Below are 24,753 nucleotides of genomic sequence, written 5' to 3' on the forward strand. Positions count from 1 at the left end.
AAAAAGTGATTTAAAATTGCCTCACAGCCAACTGATATACGACATTCCCACTCGAGCGGAAAACACAACGCTCGAGCGTCAAGAACAAAAGCTAGGTCCGCTCGAGCGCAAAAAGGCCCGCTCGAGCGCCAAGACACAAGAATAAAGTACATCCGCTCGAGCGCGAAAACCAGTTCGCTCGAGCGTAGATTTCCCCCTCCCAGAACTTATACTCAGAAAGTACTACCCGCTCGAGCGCCAACCGACCCGCTCGAGCGCTACCGCTCGAGCGTAATCAAGCCCGCTCGAGCGTTAAAATCACATCTGCAGAAGTTTCGCAGGAACATGAAATACTGGAGGTATGCAATCCCCGCTAGAGCGCAAGAACACCCGCTCGAGCGGATCGCCTAAAAACTGAACAACAAGGAATTGAAACCAAGGCCTAACCAACCTGTAACAACCCTGCTCAAAACATCCTACAACTCAATCAAGTGGAATTAAAGGACGACAACAAGATAGATACCACTACCAACTTCACGGAACCAAGTCCGGAACACAACAGAATAGTAAAGGGACAACCGGGATCGCTATAACTCATAACCCATTTGAGTGGTAATACTTCTTTAGCTGACAAATTCACTCAAAATGACTAAGATACCCTCAAAACCCTAACATTGTCCATGACGAGACCACATATTTGACCATAGTGATGAACCTTAGTATGATAAAATGAACTATAAATTATGAGCCTTGTTCTAGCTGAAATTGATTGGAACTTGAAACTTGCATTCTTGAACCCACCCGTTCCATGAGAAGCATGGGAGCTTTCAGGGTTCCTTTTGTAGTGAAAGCTTCGATCATCATCGATACGTGGCAACCATTCTTGGCATCTCCAATAGAGAAATTTAGGTTGTAGAACTTGTTTGGGATTGTTCTTATGACTTGGGCAATGACACTTTCTCTCCCTCCAACTAGTTCGATCGCGGCAAGCCCGGAGGGGACAGAAAAGTGTTTTAAGTCTATGTATTTCACCGGTTTGAGTGACTCAATGATCCATCCAGGCACTAGTTAAACAAGGTCTTATTTTTGGAGAGGAAGACTCCTGTTGAGAAGTTCTTGAACACATGTAAACCAATTTCAAATCCACTGTTTTTTACCAGGTTACCTGCAGGGACCAAAAAAAAAAGAAACTAAATAAAAAAAATTAAAGGACCAAAAGAGAGATGATCCAGACCCCCAGCACCCCCACATATACGTGGGGGGCAGCAAGAGGAGGATAAAAAACAATAGACCAATCAGAATTCACTGGGGGTGGTGGGGGTCTCACTCTTTTCCCAAGACCAAAAATAGTACAATCATGTACACCCTCATTAGGGAAAAAATATATATGGCCAAATATGTGAACTCATAATTTTGAGGGTTTTGGACAACTTTGGTAAATACTAGTGAAAAGAAAATTATATTTGTACCTAATAGATCCACACAACAAACATTCTACATCAATGTACCAATGGGTCCAAAATAAGATATCATTTTGTTATGTGAATCCACATTAAGAAGTGAAAAAAGGGCAAGCTAAACTTTTAGTTTATTTTGTTTGTTTGTTGTGTCAGTTTGGTACTAGCAATTCTAATTGCTTCAATTTTATCATTAAGTTTTTCACATTGTATCAATTTAATCCAATTAATAACATCACATTAGAAATTTGGCTGCAATGAAGGGGATAAAATAGTCTGTCAATCCCCTCAAAGTAATTAATGGATTAACGTCCAATTCAAAGGGTTTCGTCATTTTTGAATGCCCTAATTTGCCCTTTGATTTTGGTTCAATTTCATATATTATTAATTAGACTAAATTAATATAATATAAAAAATTAAAGAGTTCAATTGATACAATTAGAATTACATGGGTCAAATTGATATTAAAGGTAAATTAAAAAAAACTATCGGTGTAATTTTTAAATTTTTTTGGGTGCATAATTTTCATAAAAAAAGAATGATATGAATATCCTTTTATTTTAAATTGAAATACTCACTGCTCACCATCATAGCTCATAATTTTTAAAATTAAATGACTCTGAATTTTTTTTTTTAATGTAGAAAAATTGTGTTAATAAATTGTTTTCCTTATGCAAAATACCTAAGATTGAAAATTAATCATATCTCTAACCCCACAACACATTAATATTTTTATAAAAAAGAAAGGACATTATGAAGAGTTACCTCTAGTATAAGTGAGAGGGGGAACCTGTTTGATAGCAATGGCATCCAAAAGGAGTCCACAAGTAAGGTTCTCTTGAACCCCAGGGTTATAAAAAGTGACCTTAACAACCTTAGAACTAGCCATGAAAGCCCACCCATAAGTATCACCACCATCACTGCTATACAAGGGCTAAATTGGAAGATCAGCAGAGAGACCAGAGGCAGAGACTCTCAACACCTCATCAAGTGCACAGGTTCTTGTGGCTCCAAAGGTGAGAGAATAGATTGCACCAATAGTGTTGACAGTCACATTTTGAGAGATGGATGCTTTATTTCCCAGCCTCACTGTGAGGGCGCCACGTGGAATGGCAAAGTAGAAGCCACCTAGCTGAGGCCCACCTGACATGTCATCAACTAAACCATTGATTTCCCAATTAGGTAATGAGTGTTTTCCTTTGATCACTATTTTGTCAAGGTTTGAGGGCTTTGGTGGTATTTCAAAGTCTCCATTTGAGAAGTCCTATGGAAACAGAGTGTCTATAAGTAATCACACCTAATGTAGTCAAAATTTGGACTTGTTTGGTGTTTTTCTACCCAAACTAAAAGTTAATAATCAAATAAGGTCGTTGTGATAAAAAAATTTAAAAATCATTCAAAACATATTAATTTTTTTTCAAGAAGTCATAAAAAAAGTCAAGAAATAACCCCCCAAAAGAACAAAAAACAAAAACAAGTTGTGAAAAGGTAAATGCACTTATTTCACAACTTTCAATTTTTATGTTCAATTTTTTAAGACTTGTTTAATTTATTTATGTTTTATAAGTAGAAATTGCAACAAAATACTCTAGCATAAATTTTCAAAATAAAAAAAAAACGAAAAATTATAGAGAGCCTTTTAGAACTAGCCAAAAAAAAAAAAATAGAGTCTTTTCCTTTCTTTTTTTTTTTTTAAGATCAAGTAGATTGACTTGAAAAGTAAATTTTTTCTACACAAATTAAAAAAAAAAAATCTACTAAAAAGGAAAAGACTCTAAATTTTTTTATTTTTTTGCTAGTCCCAAACTCACCAAGAATGGATCTACATTTTGCCTCATTCCTTTGGATTACTACATCTAGAGAGTTTTAAAAGCTGGGCAAACTAATTTCATGAGTAGCGATTGTTGTGGGAGTACACATATAGGTAAAGTTGTGAGATAAAATTAAAAAACAAAATTATTTTACATATTCTTTTGTTAAGTAAAATGCAGTGTTAGAGTTACTCTGAAAAGTAAAAAACAATGTTGATTTACAAAGCAATCAGAACTAAACCACATCACATTCAAGCAATTTCTTCCAAAAAGAGAAACAGAGATGTAATGTGAGATGTATATAAAGCAAGTAAAAGGGAGTGAGAGAGCGCTTACCATCAAGATGTGGTTGAAGAGGAGGAAGAGCTGCAGAAGCATAGATGCTGTAGAGAGAGAAGATGAACAAAACAAAGCATAAAGAGAGAAACAGAGCCCTTTGGCATTCGCTAATGCTGCTAGCTGTGAATTGAAATGGGGAAAGAGATGAGAGTGAGTGCCTATATATAATAAAAAATAAATAAAAGGCCTCAAGCGTGGAGAGATAAAAAAAAGAAAGGGAAAATTAATAAAACATCCCTCTTTAAGTTTGTGTAGTAGGAGAGGCCTAAGATATTTATTTTTATTAGTTAAGGTCCCTTGATGAAATTCCTCTGTTATCATATCATAAAAATTTTGAAATTTCTTTGTGAAATCAGAGAAAAATCTCTATGAAAATTAAAATTTCTCTGTGTCGGAACGGAAATTTCTCTTTGTGAGGTCAAAATTTCTTTAAATTAGATACAAATTTTTCTAAGTCGAATTTTTTCTATAAAAATATTGAGAGGCCCTAACAATTATGAAAATATTGTATATTCTTTATTTTATAAAATCTTAATAGCAAAGATCTTAAAAAAAAATTCTCAAAAAGATAATGCTATTGTATTTATTCGATAAGTTAGTATTAAAAAAAATTTAAAATTTAAAAAAAAAAAAAAAAGAGTGATTGGAAAACATATGGTGCACATCTTTTAAAAGAGTAGCTATTGGTTGTTCTTGGGTTCTGTCACATGGTGTCTCGACAGTGTTGTGATTGGTGGAGGGGTGAGGTTCACAAATTTCTATTAGATGATTTGGGGACATGAGAGAGCATGATGAATAGTGATTGGTGAGAGGCATGACCACGTAGCGCTCCTCGACCAACTAATCATTTTTCCCTTCAAGGGTGTGCACCATATGCACCTCATAACTAAAAAAAATGATATAAATTTAATTTTTTGAGTAATAACTTTAAAAAAAAAATGTCATAACTAAACACAATATAAGGCATAACTAAAGAATTCATAATTCAAATGTCATAACTAAAATAATGTCATAATTAAAGAAAAAAAAATTAATCATAACTAAAAAAGGAAATGACATAATTATGAGTATGGTACACCATTTTTAAAGAGGTATATATTAGAATTTTTCTAATAATTTGGTAAATGTTACCTATCAGAATGCAATCTTATATCATAAAATTATGTAAATTTTCATAAATCTACATAATTGATTTCAGAAAAATACATGAGTTAAAAATGATAGATCCTAGTATTTCAATCAATAAAAACTAAATTGGAACCTCACATGAGTATACCCAAGGAATAATGAATATTTTTTTCTGACATTGAGAGTGTTTGGTGTGACTTTTTTGATTCAACTTATTGATTTTAATTTGAAAAAATATATATATAAATTGTTTAATTAAACTTATTTAAAACAATTTCTCATTCTAACCAAAAAAAAAAAAAAATTGAATAAGGAAAAATGATACTCTGAGCCATTCGTGGGCTAAGGCTCCTGGGTAGCCGGTTGCTGACCTAATTTAACTCAACCCATAGGAAGGGAACCACCACCAAGGCACCAGTGAAGCTCATCAACCACCTTCAACAGGATCAAGTTTCGATCGAAACACAACGTGAGATCTCTACAAAAAAATCACTGAAAATTACCTAACATTTTGCAACCCCAAGGATCAAACTTCCCCCATTGTTGGGGAAGGCCAATGCCTTCACCACTGAGCCACCACTCCTGGTGGTCTCATTTTGGGTTCGTTTGGGATGTGGGTTGGCTTTTTAGCCTTTTGATTTTTTTGACTATTTTTGTTTGGGCTAAAAAGTCTCATTTGGGATGGACCTTTTGGCTTTTTTAACTTTTGTAAGAGAAAAAATGAAATGATTATGATTTAGATGTGACATTTTGTCTTATTATTTTTTAACCTATTTTGTCATTTTATGACTATTTTAACCCAAGATTGGGATGCTAAACAAAGGCTCTAACAACTTGGGGAGGTGATTTTAGCTCGTGTTTGGGGGGAGTCGATTTTGGCTGAAAGGACCGGTTAGTGTGATGTAAGAATTATATTTAAATATAAGTTAAAGTTAACCAATTAAATAATATAAAGATGTACATACAAAAAGAGATATAGAGAGAGATAGAGAAAGAAATAAAATAAAGAGTGAATAAATAATATATAGGGGCTATTATATATCATTTATTTATTTTTTTATCTATTTGAATTACTGAATCACATAGTAATATATTATTAGTTATTACTAATTATGTAATAATTATTTATAAACAAATGAACTAATTTTGAGTATTCATACAAGAAAATCAGTGACATATAACATTTCTCTAATATAAAATTTATAAGAAATTTTTAATATAATTAAACATTTAAAGTGATAAATTAAATATATATATATTTAAAAATATTTTAAAAAAATAGTGATATAAAAATTTCACAACATAATGAACTAATTATTTTAAATTAAAATAATTTTCTTTACAAGAGACCAGCATAATTTTTCAAAGTTGAATGATGTGACCCCCTCACCTAACGTCCCCTAAGCATAAAGACAAGAATCCGCCATTGCAGCAAGGATCCTCTAGAGTGTTTTTTTCCTAAAGTTTCTTAAAGTGGTGTATTGTGTTGTTGAGATTTAATGCTGAAAAATTAATGTGACTTGTCATTAAATCTCAACCACACAATGCACCACTCTGGGAAACTTTGGGGAAAAAAAACTCTAAAGGATCCTTGCGCATAAATAAATAGCAATTTTGAAGGTTTTTTAAAGGTAAATTACAAATACACCCTTGAGATTTGTTTAAAATACGAATTATCCCTTATAGTTTGAAAAATTACAAATACCTCCATGTTAGAATTTTTTTTATTTAACAGAATTAATTGAAAAAGTGAAATTTCTAACTGTTCACTTATAAAATAATAAAATTATCTGAATTATTTAAAAATTGTTAATTAACTTGATGATTTATTAATAAAATGACCTATTTGTTATGAAATTAGAAACCTTAAAGGGCATAATATATTTTCTAGAACCATAGGGTAATTTTTAATTTAAGTAAACCTCATGGGGTGTGTTTGTAATTTATCCTTTTTTTAAATAGCAATTTTAAATATCCAAAAAAAAAAATCTTCACCCCTGTTCATAAATAACCGATAGCAACCTCCATCACCCCTGCATAATAGCAACCTTCATCACCAAGCAAAGGAATGACTACTAGAAGATAGGATTGAACAGGAAATCATCATCAGAGGAGAGGAGGGAAGATTGTCATCCCCGACCAAACAAGCAGAGAGGCTTACTACCGCTACTCATGTTTTCATCATCTTCATTACAATCACAAAATCAGATGTGAGTCTCTCATCCCTCTGTCATCCATCAACCATTTCATTTTTATTCAATTTCATAATTCACATTATTTTAAGGACATGTAGTTTCACCTGCAATTTAGAAATCTTTTATTAATCTGATAAAGAGCAGTGTTGTTTTATTTTTGTTTTGGAGATAGATGCATAATTTTATTGTGATAGTAAGAAAGAGTTGAATGCATCTCCTCAATCCCATGTCGTCTTCCAATACCTCACTCAATTGCGATAGGGCCTTCATGGGATAAAAGGGTAGCTACATTAACTGTTGTTTCGAGATGGACAATGGTGGAGGCAAGTGAGGCCCAGAGGGGTCACGTGCCCCTGCAAAGCTTGGCCAAAATTTTATGTTGCTTCTAATAAAAAAAATATATATATATATATATATATATTAATTTAATCTTTTTAAATAATACCTTGAAATTTTTATATCACTATTTCTTTATTTTTTTTATAAAAAAATATTTAATTTTTCACTTTAAATATTTAATTATACTAAAAAACACTCTTATAAATTTTATAATAGAGAAATATTATTGTGGAGAAGTGGTTTGAGAATACTCCTTTGATCCTAGGGGACGCTCCTGACCCTCGAATAGACACCTGAAAGGAAATGAACACTCCGGTCGGGTGTGCCAGAATTAGCACTCCGACGGACAAGTCAGTCTCTATTCTCTCTGGGTTACTTGTAGTTTAAGTTAAGCATACTAATTCTCTCGTACCTTTCTTTGACTGTTATTCCTTTATTTATACTCGTTTCCAAGGCCTCGGGGCTTGGTCCACTTTTCGCTCACTATCTGCTTATTTATTCGGCCCCATAGTTCAATAGTTACTCGGCCTATTTATTGTATTCGGCCTCATAATAGTGCAGGTTAGAGTCGAGTAATGTCTATCTTCTAAAGCGTACACTTTTGATTCTGCTAATTATTCGACTCCCATAATTGCCCCCCAAACTCTCCATTGACGGCAGTTAATGGGTGTGTTTGGTTTCGAATTCGAAAAGTCAAGAGAAACATAAATTAGGTGGCTTCATCTATCCCAATGTGAATGTCAGAACACACACGCCTTTCGGTCATCATTATACATTCCCGCCTCATTCGTGCATCTTTTGCATTTATTATGATTTGAAACTTCAGTATCTTCGAATGCATGCTTTTTGAATATTTGAGCCTCCTGGATTGCCAGCCAGAATCCCTACTCTATTTCGTATCTTCTGCAACTTCTTCCCGTCTCTCCTTGTCTCCTTTGCCTCTCGTAAGTTTTCTTCTCTTCTCTTTGTAATCCTATTTTCCGTGTTCATTTTTGATTTAGAATACTTCTAAGTCCTTACTAGAAATGGCTACGCATTTGAAAGGCCTCCTTTTCGAGGGTCATATTTCTGGGTTTCGGCGACATTTTTGTATCCCTGATGATGTCCATATATCTCTAGTGACGGACAACACCTTTGATATGGAGAGGGAGGACCAAAATACCATCGTCTTTCCTCTCCTATCCATTGCAGAGGGCGGGGTTCGCTTTCCCCTACACCCATTTCTTAGGGCCATCCTCCGCCATTGGGGTCTGATTCCTTCCCAACCCAATGTGAATTTCTTTCGAATCATAATGGGAATCGTAGAATTGAACCGGTGCCTTAGGATCAACTTTGGCATTCCGGTGATTCGGCACTGCTATGTTTTAGCCAAATCCTCTGGTTGGCTCGGGCGCTACTTTCTCTGGGCCAAGGACACCGACCATCACTTGGTAACCATGCTTGCCAGTTTCGGCAAACGAGTTGACGATCTAATGGTCAATGTCCGAGGCAACTGGGAATTCGGCGAGGGCGAAGATCGCCTAGACCTGTTCCCAGAAAGAGGGGTGAACCAGGTTGCCGTGTAACTCCTTGTGTTTATTGATCTTTCTTTTATTCGGTTTTTTCTTCAAGTCTAATCCTTTGTTTTTGCAGGCAATAAGTTGAAGAAGATTCAGACCTCAGCTGACGACGTAGTCCTTGCGGAGATTAAGACTGCACTCAAGTATTTTGGCCGTCCAAACGTACAGAAGCAAAGGAGAGCCGCCCATATACTTCTGCGGTACGAGCCTACTTATACTACGTTCTCGGCCGCGGATGACATTCCAATCCCATCCGGCGAACACCACCTTACGGCTCTTATCTTCCCCAACTTCAAGACCCTTAGGCAAATTGGTTTCGAAGCCTCTGATTTGGAACAAGACGTAGAGACGGTGGTCCAGGTAGTTGCCGAACCAACGAGAGAGTTCGCTGCGGAGGCTGAAGAGGTCGACGAGGCTCTAAACTCAACGTTTGAGGCAGCCGGTCTTAACCAGCCTGACTCACCGTCCACTTCTGGTCGAGCGGAGTTTTCCTTCGGAGACATTTTTACAAATTTGGGAGATCTACTTGGCGATTTTTCTGAAGGTATGGCTGGAGAAAATCTAATGTAGATGGCGCGAAAAAGAAATGCCGAACGCATGGCCGCACGACGAAAAGCCGAGGCCACCTGTTCTGGACCTGCCCCGATTGAATCTTCACAACCCGTTATTGTAGAAGAGACGGCTCAAGTTGTTTTGGCCGAGTCGGAAAAATAGGCCGAACAACAGATTCCAGAAGAAAGGTCGATTCAAGAAGAGCAGGGCGAGAAACGTACCGCCGAGGGAGAGGCCGGCTCAGAGGAGAGCCATCCTGTCAAACGGCCTCGTTTAGAGGAGTCGGATGTGGTTGTTCTTTTCGTTGTTCAACTAAAGATCAAAAACACGCCGATCTCCTCTGACGCATCTGCCTTGAAGGATCCAGCTGTAGTGTTGAGCTTGGCCGCCTTAGTCTCGTTGCCAGCTGACAAGGCCACCTTTCGGGCAGAGTCGGATTTGGTAGCTATAGCATTAGCTGCCCAGTCGGCCCTTCTAGTATGTGACTTGATCTTTTTTACTCCTTGTTTGGTTTGGTTTGCATACAATATTTCTTCGTATGTGATGATCTTGACTCCTTGTTTTGCAGACGGTTGGAAGGATAGTCAAACTAGGCCGCCGCTAGCACGAAGCCATTGAAAGAATTGGCCGCCTGAAGTCGGAAGCTGAAGGTGAGAGGAGCAGGGCCGAGTTCGAGGTGATGAGAGCCGCGATGGAAAGTGCTCGAGCCGAAGCTAAGAAGGAGAGGGCTCAAACTGCTGACCGGCTCAAATCCGACACCGAGGAGAGGGCGAACGCAAGTGAGGAATCGCTTAAGTTAGCCAAGGAGGCGGCGCTTGCCAAGGTGGAGGCCGAGTTGGAACAGTTGAGGAAGGCCAAGGAAAAAGCCGACTATGAGGTTTCTGCGGCGTTCGAGACTGGAAAGAGCGCCGCCCTTAAGGACTACGTAGAAGAAGTCCCCAAATTTGAGAATCGGGGATTCAAACATGGGTGGCTCAAAGCCTTTGCTGTCGCTGCAGTTACATTGGCCATGCCAATTCCATACGAGCAAATGGACGTTGAGCCACTCGAGTCTGATCCCGAGGATTGATTTGGGAGACACTTTAGTTTTATTAAGTATTTTCAATTTCAATGTATGTTTTTGTTTAGTAGATTTCTGTTAGTTCAAGGTAATTTTCATGTATAAATTAGTAACTATCTGCGCTCAATTTATTAATGAAAATTTCTTTTCATTTCACTATTACTTGTACGCAGTTTTTGATTTTAATGAAGAGTTTTGCTTTTCACTACTTTGGATAAAATGATTACTGCCTGTTATGCTTGCTAACTATCGATTCGATAGAAAGTAGGATCGTGAGATGAGTAGATTTAATATCCCACTGCATAGCTGCCGATTGGATAATAGTATAACTTGGCAATTAATTTAGCCTTAATTTATCCGAACAAGTAAATCGACTCAGGGCCCCATCGCATGCCCTTGCCCCAGCTGGTTCATGAACATTAAACGCCGAATAACTTGAACTTATGAATATTGTATTGATGAATCGGTGCGTAGAACGGCTGGGGCACTCAAGCCGACTAGATTGATGAATCTGCCCTTGCCCCAGCTGGTTCATGAACAATAAACGCTGAATAACATGAACTTATGAATATTGTACTAGTGAATCGGCTCGTGGAACGGCTGGGGCACTCAAGCTGACTAGATTGATGAATCTTGCGCCAGCTGGTTTATGAACAATAAACGCCGAATAACATGAACTTATGAATATTGTACTGGTGAATCGGCTCGTGGAACGGCTGGGGCACTCAAGCCGACTAGATTGATGAATCTGCCCTTGCCCTAGCTAGTTCATGAACAATAAGCACCGAATAACAGTCGGAGGTGCTGCCCTCGTAGGTTTCAGTTAGGCCATATGACTCAATCAGCGTGGGGCTATTAAGGTTTCAGTATTAATGAGATTGCCTCAGAGGTGCTGCCCTCGTAGGAAATAAATGGGCGCGTAGACTTCTCTTCAGTCAGTCCAGCTCTTTGAGTTCCTATTTATATGCTCAGTCAGTAACTCAGTCCAGCTCTTTGAGGAAGGTTAAACAAGTGCGAATGTCAAGTAGACTTTTCTTCAACAGCAGGGAGGAAGCAAGGACGCTAGCTGAGCTGAGAGGAGATATGAGTCGAACTGGTGAACCGTCACATATGGGAAGTAGGACTTCGAAGGATCAAGAGAGACACCAATCTCCTCGTCGTCAAAGTAGGTCACCCAGGAGGGATAAGTAGCCTCAAGGCAAAGCTCCTCAACCCAGTTCTGGATGGGAATCTGACGCGACTGCGCGCCCATTAAGTTTTGTGGTCTTCATGGGGAATAGACCAATGACAGAGGCGGACTCGATCGTTCGAGATCCAAACGTGGCAGTCGAGTTCGCCCGACAGATTTTTCCACCCGAAGTCCAGCAGTCGATGGTAGGTCAGCAGGACTTTGAAGTGTTTCGTGAAGGAGTTTACGGGGCGGTGAAGGGGCTGTACACAGCTTATGAAATCGGTATGCGTCTCCACGCCACTCGGCGCGATATAGAGCAAAGAGATGAACGCATTCAGAAGTTAGAAGCTCGTGCAGAGAAGGCCGAGCATGAGCTAAGGAAAATCAAATCTGCCGAGTCTCCATCAGCCAGCCAACCCAATCCGGTTGTGGAAGAGAGGGTGACTCAAAGGCTGATAAGTGATGCTATTGTTGATCGAAACATGGCTAGCATGTTCGCGATTGAGACTGCGAGGGTCGCGGCCTATGAAAAAGGTTTCCATGACGGCCGAAAGGTCGGAATTCAGAAGACCAAGGAGAAACTCGCCGAAGAGGTCTGTCGATGTGAAAATCGTGGATTTAAGAAGGGTTGGATCAAGGCATCTCAACCCGCGGAAGCTCTCCGAGCGTCGGGCATTGATTCGGCATCGCCGCTCTACCAACGAAATCATTTTCCGTTTTCTGCCTTTGAAGTTGAGCAGAGTGAGGATGAGGGCGACACCGTATAAAAATACTCATTGTGATGTTTCAACGTAGATCGCGTTCAAAACTATGTAATCATCACCTGATTGAATAAAATGTTCTATTTTAAATGTGTTTTATTATAATTTTCTCGGCACACGTGTTTTCATATTTTGTGTTTCATTGTATAAATTCATGAACATCGAATATTTCATTGTATAAATTCATGAACATTGAACATTGTATAAACATCATTCCGAATGTTTATATGCTTTGATGTATAAACGAGTTTTGCCGGCTCGATATGAGAGCATTCTACATTAAGTAGTTAATCGGCACAATTATGTTACACACGGCCCTAATATCCACAAAGGGCGCTCCGAATTCGGAGGCTTACTCGGCCCAAGACGTCGTGCGCCAATAGGGCTCCGAATCCAGAGGCTTATTTGGCCAATCGTGATATCTACGAAGGGCGCTCCGAATCCGGAGGCTTGATCAGCTCAAAGATGTCGTGCGCCGATGGGGCTCCGAATACGGAGGCTTATTTGGCCAATCGTGATATCCATGAAGGGCGCTCCGAATTCAGTGGCTTAATCGGCCCAAAGACATCATCGCCGATGGGGCTCCGAATTCGGAGTCTTATTTGGCCAATCGTGATATCCACAAAGGGCACTCCGAATCCGGAGGCTTAATTGGCCAATCGTGATATCCATGAAGGGCGCTCTGAATCCGGAGGCTTAATTGGCCCAAAGACGTCGTGCGCCGATGGGGTTCCAAATCCGGAGGCTTATTTGGCCAATCGTGATATCCACGAAGGGCGCTCCGAATCCGGAGGCTTGATCGGAACACCTTTGGACTGGATTTTGAAGTGAGTAAATAGCGATCTTTGCATTACAGTAAATGAGATGTACATAGCGAGCCGTTCAGAACAAGTATCATGCCCCACAAGTCGGGTCAATGATAAAATTTGCATAAATGCGTGGAATTCCAAGGCCGAGGAAGACTCCTTCCTGACATGTCTTTGAGCCGATATGCCCCTACCTTACGATCGAATCAATCTGATAGGGGCCGCCCCAGTTAGGACCCAATTTTCCATTAGTCGGTTTCTTGGCAACTGGAAGTACCTTCTTCAGGACCAACTCTCCTGGTATGTAGCGGCGCAGCTGAACACGTTGATCATATGACTTGGCAAGCTGCTGTTGGTACCACGCCATGGATGCGAGGGCACGGTCTCTTCATTCTTCAATCAAAATTAAATCCAAAGCCAGCATCATGTCATTTCGGCCCATGTCAAAAACTTGAGATTTTAGGGTTGGGTGCCCGATCTCCAGGGGTATGATCGCCTGGGTTCCAAAGCTTAGAGCAAACGGCGTTTCTCCAGTAGATCGCCTCGACGCAATTCGATGAGCCTACAATACACTCGACAATTCTTCGACCCATTTTCCTTTAGCTCTCTCCAGCTCTTCTTGATACCGTCCAAGATGAATTTGTTAGAGGCTTCAGCTTGACCATTGTTTTGTGGGTAAGCCGGCGTAGAAAAGTAGAGCCGGATACCATACTTACTACACAACTCTCTATAGACGCCACAATCAAACTGGGTGCCGTTGTTTGAAATAAGAGCTCTTGGAATGCCGAATCGCGTTATGATATTTCTCCATACAAAGCGCTTAACATCAGCATCTCGAATGTGCGTTAATGCCTCCGCTTCGACCCATTTTGTGAAGTAATCTGTCGCGACGATCAAGTATCGCTTGTTCCCTAGGGCCCTCGGCAATGGCCCTACGATATCAAGCCCCTACTGGGCGAACGACCAGGGACTGGTACTGGAGCTTAACTCTTCAACAGGCAGATGGGTTAATGGGGAGAACTTCTAGCACTGTTCACATTTCTTCGCATAGCATTCAGCATCAGCTCTCATTGTCGGCCAGTAATACCCCTGTGTTATAGCTCGATGGGCCAAAGAGCGCCCACCAGAATGGGCACCACAACTGCCTTCATGTATTTCAGTCAGAAGCTCTTCAACTTTGTCCGGGTGTACACATTCCAGGTATGGACCAAAAAGGGATTTTTTATACAGCTTTCCTTGCAGATCCAAGTAGTATCGCAGGGCTTTATTTCGCAGCTTGTGCGCTTCTTTCTTGTCCTCTGGGAGGTGTCTGGAGGACAGGAATGCGGAGATGGGATCCATCCAACTTAGTCCAGATTATATAACATTGACCTGGATTTCCTCCGAAGGGCCAATGCTCGGCTCCGGGATGAAACCTACGTCGATGGTCCGTTTAATCTTTGAATTAATGGCGGAGGCTAGGCAAGAAGGGAATCTGCATGTGTGTTCCGATCACGTGTTATTTGATTCAATTCATGATGGTCAAATTTTGCCAGCAAAGCATTGGCCGTTTTCATGTAAGCCGCCATACGGTCATTTCTTGCCGCGTACTCCCCTTTAGCTTATTGATCACCAATTTTGAATCGTAAAATACAAGCAAACGCCGAGCACCCAGAAGATGTGCATTCCACAAACCAGCTAGAAGGGCTTCGTATTCGTCTTCGTTATTTGACGCTTCGAAGCCGAGCTTGACGACTTGCTCAATTATTGCGCCGTTGGGAGCCAAGATTACAACTCCAGCTCCGTTGCCCCACTGATTGGATGGTCCATTATAGTACAACTGCCAAATGTCCCCAACATAAATTCTCCAGTTCGGCTCCGGTCGAATCTCATCGGACTTGAAATTGACAAGACCCCCAGTGAATTCGGCAACAAAGTCGACAAGCACCTATCCCTTGATTGAGGTTCTAGGTACAAACTGAATGTTGTACTGGCCAAGTTCAAGAGCCCACTTTGAAACACATCCTAATGTTTCTGCACTTCGTAGTACTGATCAGAGGGGGTAATCTGTTAGCACCCCAATGCTATGTCCCTGGAAGTAATGCATCAGTTTTCTTGTTGCCATGACTAGGGCTAGGATGAGTTTTTCCATTGGAAGGTAGCGTGTTTCGGCGTTAACCATTGCCTTGCTCACATAATACACTAGCCGCTGCTCTTCCAGCTCTTTCTTTATCAGTACGGCGCTAATGGTCCTGTCGAAAACTGCCAGATACAAAATGAGCGAGTCACCAGCAGCAGGTGTTGTCAAGAGTGGTACTGAGTGAAGGTAGGTCTTGAGGCCATTGAAAGCGAGTCACTAGCAGCAGGTGTTGTCAAGAGTGGTACTGAGTGAAGGTAGGTCTTGAGGCCATTGAAAGCGGCTTCGCATTTGGTGGACCATTCAAAAGCCTTGCCCTGCCGTAGTGTATGAAAGAATTGTCGGCAACGATTTGAGGACCGACTGATGAACCTGTTGAGTGCGGCGGCCATACCCATTAACTTCTGAACTTCCTTGACTGATCGAGGGGAGCCGAGTTCTAGGATTGCTGTGATTTGCCTTGGGTTGGCTTCGATTCCTCGGTGGTTGACAATGTATCCCAAGAATTTTCCAGAGCCGATCCCAAACGCACATTTGGAAGCGTTCAGCTTCATTCTATATATGCGTAGAATGTCGAATGTCTCTTCCAGATCGGCTATATGATTCTGCTCTTCCTTGGACTTGACCACCATATCGTCAATGTACACTTCCATAATGTGGCCGAGTTGCTCCTTAAACATGGCGGTGACCAGTCTTTGGTAGGTTGCCCCTACATTCTTTAGCCCAAAAGGCATAACCTTGTAGCAGTATGTTCCTCTTGGGGTGAGGAATGTAGTTTTGTCCTGGTTCTCTGGATGCATGGTGATTTAATGGTAGCCTTTGTAAGCATCGAGGAAGCTCATACGTTGATGGTGTGCCGTCGCATCCACAAGTTGGTCAATTCTGGGTAGGGGAAAACAATCCTTGCGGCAGGCTTTGTTCAGGTCCATGAAATTGATGCACACTCACCAGGTCCCATTTTTCTTCTTGACCACCACTGTATTAGAGAGCCATGTAGGGTAGGTCACTTCCCTGATTACCCCGGCGTCAAGCAGCTTGTCAACCTCCTCAACAACGGCGGCAATGTGCTCTGCGGCTGACCGCCAGCTTTTCTGAATGATCGGCTTGCACTTAGGATCAACATCCAAACGGCGCTATGAAATGGACGGATCTATACCCGGCATCTCATATGGAGTCCACGCAAAGACATCGAGGTTGCTGAGCAGGAAAGAGATTAGCTGCTCTCTGTCAGCCTGATTCAGGGATGCACCGACCATGAAGAATTTGTTTGGGCGTCCATCGATTTCAACTCGGTCTAAGCCTTCCGTGGCCGTTTCATTTGGGAGCCGCCCAACATTGTCGAGGCTCTCTCGATCTGGCACCTCAATAGAATTCACCTACAGCTCCTTTGGCATTTTTTCAGCAAGGTGATAACATGCTTGTGCTGATTTCTGGGAGCCATGGATTTGCTCAATACCGCGTTCTATCGGGAAGCGTAGCAGCTAATGATAGGTGCTTGGCACGGCTTACATAGTATGCAACCAAGATCACCTCATGATGAGATTATACGGCGACGGCAGCTTGACGACCAAGAATTCCACATCCACTGTTCAGAGGCCTGCTCGAACGGGTAGTGTGATCTTCCCCAATGGGTACTCTGGATTGACGTTGAAGCCGAATAGTGGATACGGGGCCGGAGAGAGATCCGATTCGGAGAAGCCAAGTTTGGTAAATGTCTTATAGTACAAAACCTCCGATGTGCTCCCCGGATCGATAAGTACACACTCAACTGTGAATCAGTTTACGCGTAACTCAATTACCAAGGGATCAATGTGGGGCAGTGTTACTCCGGCCAAATCTGAATCATCAAAAATGATGTCTGTGGCTTCATGGGGCCATTTGAGGGTCGGAGCTCGACTGAATCGTATGCACCGCCGATGACATTGGAGGCTGTATATCATGTGGATCACGCCGAGCGGAGGTGAATCATGTCTTAAGGCTATTTCTTTGGTCGAGTTTCCTTTTCGGACGTACTGTTGTAGCCGGCCATCTTGTACCAATTCCTCCAAGTGATCCTTCAGTGCGTAACAACTCTCAGTATCATGGCCATGGTCCTTGTGATACTCACACCGTCTATCCCGTCTTCTCGTGTTGGGAGGTCCCACCATTTTCGACGGCCATTTGAAGAATGGAAGGTGTTGAATTTTGGATATAACCGCAATGATCAGCTCTGTCAACTCTGTATATTTCTTGTTAGCGCGCCTCGTGCGCCTGCCGTCAACTTGTAGTTGTTCATTTTCTCGATGGGAGCATTGGTCGCTTGATCGACGGGAATCCCGTCCCTTGTCTCGTTTACCCCGATGCCGTGGTTCAGGGCTCTGAGGGGGTACAGAATTTATCGGCCGAACAATTTCAGAAGAAGCTGTCTTGTTGGTCGTGTTCCCGGCTTTAACTCGCAAAGCATTATCTTCCACTTTGCAGTATTCTTCAACTTTCTTTATCAATGGCCAGACCGTCTTGGGGGGTCTTCTAGTCAAAGAACTGCGGAGAGCACTGTCAAGATGCAAACCCATTTTGAAGGCGGTGATGGCCATGGAGTCATTGCAAGTGTTATCAACAAGATTAAAGCACTCCCAATAGCGCGCCGAATGCGCTCTTAGTGTTTCTCCTGGCTAGATCTGCATTGCCCAGAGAAAGTCGGCTTGTTCCGGCTGGACCTCGTTGGTGATGAATCTGGCCCTGAAAGATTTCTGTAATTGATGGAAGCTTTTGATCGAAGCCGGCTCCAGTTTATAATATCACCTGACAGCCAATAGTCCCAAACTGCTGGGAAATATTCAGCACATAAGGGCCTCGTCGTCTGCATGCAATGTCATGGCTTGCTTGTAGTGACGGATGTGATCGGTGGGGTCTGATTTTCCATCATAGAGAGTGAACGATAGAGCTTTGAACTTCTTGGGCAGAACCGCCCTAGCGATCCGTCGTGCAAAGGGATCATGTTGGTCTACATCTGAGCTGTTTCTTCTGTGCTTATGCCTTATACGTGGACTCTCTTTAGAAGAACTGGAGGTTTCAGATCGCCCCTTCTTTTTGGGCTCCAGGATAATGAGTCAGAGTTGCTATCAGTGTCTTGTTGTCGGGCTCGAGATGGTCGACCACCTGCCCTCACAGGTCGTTCCGGGCCTTGGCGTACAACTTGTTTGGACTTCGCCACCTCCAAGGCCAAATCCTGACAGAGACGTTCGTTCTCTACGATCATATTCTCCAACCTTTGTTCGTTTTGTTTTGCTTGTTCCATAATCGCTTGCATTGCTTCATGCTCTAGAGTCGAGGGTGAGGCGAAGTTCAAAGCGCGTCTTACAAGGATAGTCTCCAGTCCAAGCATGTTTGTTGAAGTGAGATCGTCTCTCTGCATGGTTTCATCAGTGACTATCGGAAGGTCTTCCGTTACGCCTGCCATGGATGTGTTTGAGTATTCCCACAGACGGCGCCAATTGTGGAGAAGTGGTTTGAGAATACTCTTTTGATCCTGGGGGACGCTCCTGATCCTCGAATAGACACCTGAAAGGAAATGAACAATTCGGTCGGGGGTGCCGGAATTAGCACTCTGACGAACAAGTCAGTCTCTATTCTCTCTGGGTTACTTGTAGTTTAAGTTAAGCATACTAATTCTCTCGTACCTTTGTTTGACTGTTATTCCTTTATTTATACTCGTTTCCAAGGCCTCGGGGCCTGGTCCACTTTTCGCTCACTATCTGCTTATTTATTCAGCCTCATAGTTCAATAGTTACTCAGCCTATTTATTATATTCGGCCTCATAATAGTGCAGGTTAGAGCCGAGTAATGTCTATCGTCTAAAGCGTACGCTTCTGATTCTGCTAATTATTCGGCTCCCACAATTATATATCATTGATATTTTGTCACTTTTTAATATCATTTCTTATACGACACATAATTATTACACAATTAATGACAATTAAGACATCGTTTGGGGTGTGGGTTAACTTTTTAACTTTTTTAGCCTGGGACTAAAAAGTATCATTTTATTTTGGGATGAGTTTTTTGGCTTTTTGAATTTTGTAACAGAAAAAATGAAAAAATTATGGTTTGGATGTGACATTTTGTCTTATTGGTTTTTATAGCAATCCCGGTTTTAAACCAACATTTGTGGTAGTCCGAACTCGGGTTTTATGGTTCAATGTTGTTGTCCATCTCTTATTACCCTTGTTGTTTCTTGGATTAGTCATTTGGATTGTAGCTGTGTGTTTGGAACAGGTTGGTTGCTTGATTCTCCAAACCTATGTTGTCCAGATTTTTACTCCTCCGCTCGAGCGGCCGTTCTTGCGCTCGAGCAACTCGAGCAGGCTTTGCAATTTTTCTTCTCCGCTCGAACGACCATTCTTACGCTCAAGCGAGATTTGCAAACTCTCATTATTTTTTTGCAGACCTGCAAATGTTGGAAGAGTGTAGTCGACGCTCGAGCGTCGCTTCTTACGCTCAACCTGAACATTGTGTTTGACGCTCGAGCTTCACTTTCCACGCTCGAGCGGACTGCGTATCTAACAATCCGTGAAGCTGACATTTTTCATCACTTTTTCATTCCTCTCTATAAAGCTTTCCAAAACCCTAGATCTTGAGTTTCTCTCTCTAAAAATCATCTTCTCTCTATTATTTTACCTAGATCCGTTGAGGTCTTCACCCAAGTGCCTTTGAGAAAAGGGTAAAGCACGTCAATAGCTACATTTTGATAGGGTTTAGCAAGGAATCTGTAAAATCCGTAATCCAATCCAGTCTAGGCCAATCCAGTAGGTTTGGATTGGTTTTTTGAATCCGTGGTTCGGTTCCGGATTGAAAAATTAAAAATCCGTAGTTCATGGATTGGTTCCGGATTGAACCCCACGTTTCTGGATTGGAACCGATCCGGACCGTATACAAATAATCTATATTTTTTTTATACACCCTCTTGCATAGTGTCTTCTCTTATTTCATATAAAACTTAAATCCAAATCTAAACTTGCATAGTATCTTCTTTTATTACTTTTGTTTACTAGTTTTTAGTGTTAATTTGTAACAATCTAAATACTTATGGTGGAACTAGTTTTCTTATGGTTGTTTAAATTCTAGAACAGTTTGTCGCTATTACAAAAAAACATGTTGCTATTGTGAAACTAATATGATGCTATATTTATATTTTTATGATATTAAAGTGTTATATATATATAGATATATATTTTGTTATTTAATTATGTAAATTCGTGATCCTAAACCGATCCAATCCATGTTTAAATGGATTGGTTTGGATTGGTTCCACGATTTAAACGAATTGGATTGGTTCCAATTTTTCAAGATCCATAGATAACAGATTGGTCCTAATTTTACTCCAATCCGGACCATGCTCACCCCCACATTTTGATCTGAATCATCTTTGGTTTCAACATCTTTGGAGTTTTTCCACTTCTCATTTGGTCTCCTAATTTGAGGTACGGACTCTCTACACCTTAATATGGGTTTTAACTTGGGTTTTAACCTAGGGTTTGGGTTCAAGTTTGAAAAGAGGGGTTTATATGTGGGTGTTATATAAATGATTATGGGGTTTGGATATGAGGCCATCTCATGTTAAAATAGTTGGCCTTTGGGTTAATATTTTGAAAATTGGGAGCTTTGTCCTAAAATGTCTTGAATAACTATTTTGTATAAATAATGAAATTGGTATGGAGAATGTGAAATTAGGAGCATGTATACATGAATGGTGTTGTTGGATTTGTTTAATCACTCACCTATGGAAATTTGGTGATTTATCTGTTATAGAGATTGTATATCTGTTTAGAAATATCTGCTTTGGGCTATCGGTAGAGGATAGCATGATTGTTGTAGACATTGCATGTGGATTAGGTAAATTGAAACTAATCCCTTAACAATTATCATTGAATATGATTATGAATGATATACATTATGTATGTATGATATTTGAGAGGAGAAAAAGGATGCACTCCATGTTTTGAGGAGAAGAAAGGGAATGGACTCCATCGAACTAAGTTGGCCTGAATGTCCAGGGTGAAAGTCTCGAAAACCATTTGTATGCATGGGTGTCGATTCCTGCGAACAAAATTTCAGTAAAATGGCAAATAGAAGTGAATGTATTTGTATGATGATTTTATCTGTTAGAAACTTGTGAGGTGTAACCTCTGTTGATGGGTTAAATGCAGTGGATGTACCTATTGAGCCAAAATGAATGAATTGAGATGCGAGTTTCGCATAACATGGTTTTGGAAAGAGTTATAAAGATTTTCTGGTAGGACAATGAACATTTGCATCATACTTATATCTTGTTAATTCTCATATATTGTGTTAATATGTTTCTACTAGGCTTTGTCTCACCCTAGTTGGGAACCATTTTCAAGTGTTGGGGACATGCTTCCACCAAGGCAATAGCGTGGAGGGACTTTTGAAAAGCAAGAGTTTCTTTATTTTGTTTTATTCTTTTGTATAGCCATGGGCTTAAATTGTATTGAGCTAGGCTCATATTTGTGTAACCAAGCCACGACTTGGAAAGATGTAAGCCAATAGGGCATATGACTATATGTTTAGTTTCAATCCTCTCAACATTGTAATACATGCTATAGATTCAGGATGAACATTTGTGAATGTATATCGCATGTGTTAACTTTTGTAAACGAACTCTAATGAATGAATGGACCCTATTTCTATTATTCTTCCGCTTATGAGTTGGATTTATTGTATTATTTTGGGGGAATTACAGATTTTTAACCTATTTTGTCTTTTTGTGATTATTTTAGCCCAAAAAATATATGCCAAACATAGCCTAATAATATATTGTCATGTAATTCAATTATTCAAAATGGTGAAAAACACAAGTAATAGCCTCTGTATATTTTTTATTCACCTTTCTCTCATTTCTTTCTCATCCTTACTATATCTTTTTACGTGTGCATCTAATACAATTTTGTTATTTGGGTATATGTAATTATTTTTTAAACCGTGATGATCATCATACATAAAATAAATTAATAATAACAAAAATAATGATCTATTAACTTGATCTTATATTTAAATATAACTTTTACATCGAACTAACTTTTAGTCCTACCACCAACTAAAAATTAAATTAGGCTCCGTTTGGCAACATCACTTTTTAGCCTAAAAGCCAAAAAGTTACTAAAAAAACCAAAAAATCAAAGATTTTATTTTCTCTCTGCTTTTTGCACATCTTTTCATAAAAAATCAAAAAGTAATCCCAAACATACTAGTTTTTTTTACTTAATATTTTAGCTAAAAAGTCAAAAAATTACTAAAAAACTTGTTCCCAAACAAGGCCTAAATTATGATTTTTAGTGCCCCTTCAGAGCCAAAATCTTGGCTCTGCCATAGGACTCATAATCCTTTAACATTTAACACAACCAAACATAAGTTTGGTAAGACCCACGGAAATATTAATCTAATCCCACCACATAAGACGCCAAACAAACCTACCCTACTTGTTCAACTTTACTATGTAAAAGCTATCGCCTAACCTGCGCAGTGTGTGCACGTAGGTTAGTGTCCTCTTTCCACCTTATAAAGACAGAGACAGAGAGAGAGGTTTGAGTCTGTATTTCTCTTTCGCTCCCGGAGTGGCAACTCTATCAACAATATATGGGTCTACTTCTCATTTTTTGTTGAAATTTTTTTAAAGCTGTTTTATTTATTTATAAATTTTTGTTTGCATGTATGAATTTATTGTGACAGTCCTCCATCCCATGCCGTTTTCCAATACCTCATTCCACTGCTATTGACCGTCCTTGGTTTGACGTACATTGGCAAGACACTGAGCCCAATGAAAACACACCATGCAAACTTGTGGGCTTTCTTATTTGCCACAGTCATCTACTGACCAACTCTGGGACTCATGATTGCAAGGACTCATGCTATGCACGGGATAAAATAATATATTATTTATTAAAAAATGATAATTATATTCAATTTTTTTATATTTTGTCTCATGTAAATAAAATTTTATATATAAGTTTAAGGGTTTTCTTTCAAATGTTCCTTTACTTGTTGTATTAACAATTAATAATTAAAATTATGCTTTGTTATAAAAAAAAATGACATAATCCTAATACTTCACTATTTTAAAATAAAAATATATGAATTTTAAAAAATTATCATATTGATTTTTGAAAGGGAAATAATTAAAGAAATTTTAAAAGCTTAATGAGTAAGAAAGGATCATCGTAATATGTAAAACTACTAAAATCACGGTTAAACCAGCAAATCATTCAAACAAAAAATGATTTATCTTAATCAGTTAGGTCAAAAGACCAACCAGCTTATATAAAAATTAATTAATTAAAACTTTAAAAAATAGTAATATAAAAATTTCATAACATAATGAACTAATTATTTTAACTTTAAATAGTTTTTTATATAAAAAAACAAAAATATAATTTTTCAAAAGTTAAGGGAATGATGTGACCCTTAGATCTCCCAAGTACAAGTGCCTCTACCAACCACCTCAACCCCTTAGTTCAAAACCAAAAAAATGGTACTCTGAGCATAATAGCAACCTTCATCACCCCTGCGCATAATAGTTACATTCATCACCCATGAGCATAAACAAATAGCAATTTTCATCCACCCCTTTGTTGAAAAAAAAAAACTTCAACGCCCCTGCTCAAAAATAAGCGACAGCAACCTCCATCACCCTTGCACATAATAGCAACCTTCATTACCAAGTGGAGGACTGACTACCAGAAGATAGGAGAGAAGAGGAAATCGTCATCAGAGGAGGGGGGATCGTCATCCTCGACCAAACAAACAAAGAGGCTTATTACCGCTACTCATGTTTTCATCTTCATTGCAATCACAAAATCAAAGGTGAGCCTTTCATCCATCAACCATTTCATTTTTATACAATTCTACAATTCACATTATTTCAAAGACATGTCATTTCACCCGCAATTTAGAAATCTTTTATTAATCTAATAAAAAGCAGTGTTGTTTTATTTTTGTTTTGGAGATAGATGCATGATTTTATTATGATAGTGAGAAAGACTCAGTGATTACAAAACAGTGATTTATCACTTTAAATAAAACAGTGATTTTTCCACCTTAATTTATGTCCCTTCTAAGCCGAAATCCACCTTAATTTAAAGTGATTTTCGGCTTAGAAGTGATTTTTTATGTCCCTTCTAAGCCGAAATCCTAAGACTCAGTCCCTTAACATATAACACAACCAAACATGGGTACATGGGTTTGGTGAGACCCATGGAATTATTAATCTAATCCCACCCCCTAAGAGGCCAAACAAACATGCCTTTCTTGTTCAACTTTACTATGCAAAACTCTAGGAAGCTATCGCCTAACGTGCGCAGTGTGTGCGCGTAGGTTAGTGGCATCAACTCCCCTTTTCCACCTTATAAAGACACAGACACAGAGAAAGAGGTTTGAGACTGCATTTCTCTTTCGCTCCCAAAGTGGCAACTCTGTCAACAACATATG

At 39.7% G+C, this 24,753-nt stretch overlaps 1 pseudogene; it reads right to left on the bottom strand.

Moving 5' to 3' along the window:
* Positions 1–628: 628 nt before the first annotated feature.
* Positions 629–3,625, bottom strand: LOC114264619 (protein TEEBE pseudogene; annotated as a pseudogene).
* Positions 3,626–24,753: the final 21,128 nt, after the last annotated feature.

The sequence above is a fragment of the Camellia sinensis genome, chromosome 10 (assembly GCF_055761805.1).
Source record: "Camellia sinensis isolate YWXY chromosome 10, ASM5576180v1, whole genome shotgun sequence".
NCBI lineage: Eukaryota > Viridiplantae > Streptophyta > Magnoliopsida > Ericales > Theaceae > Camellia > Camellia sinensis.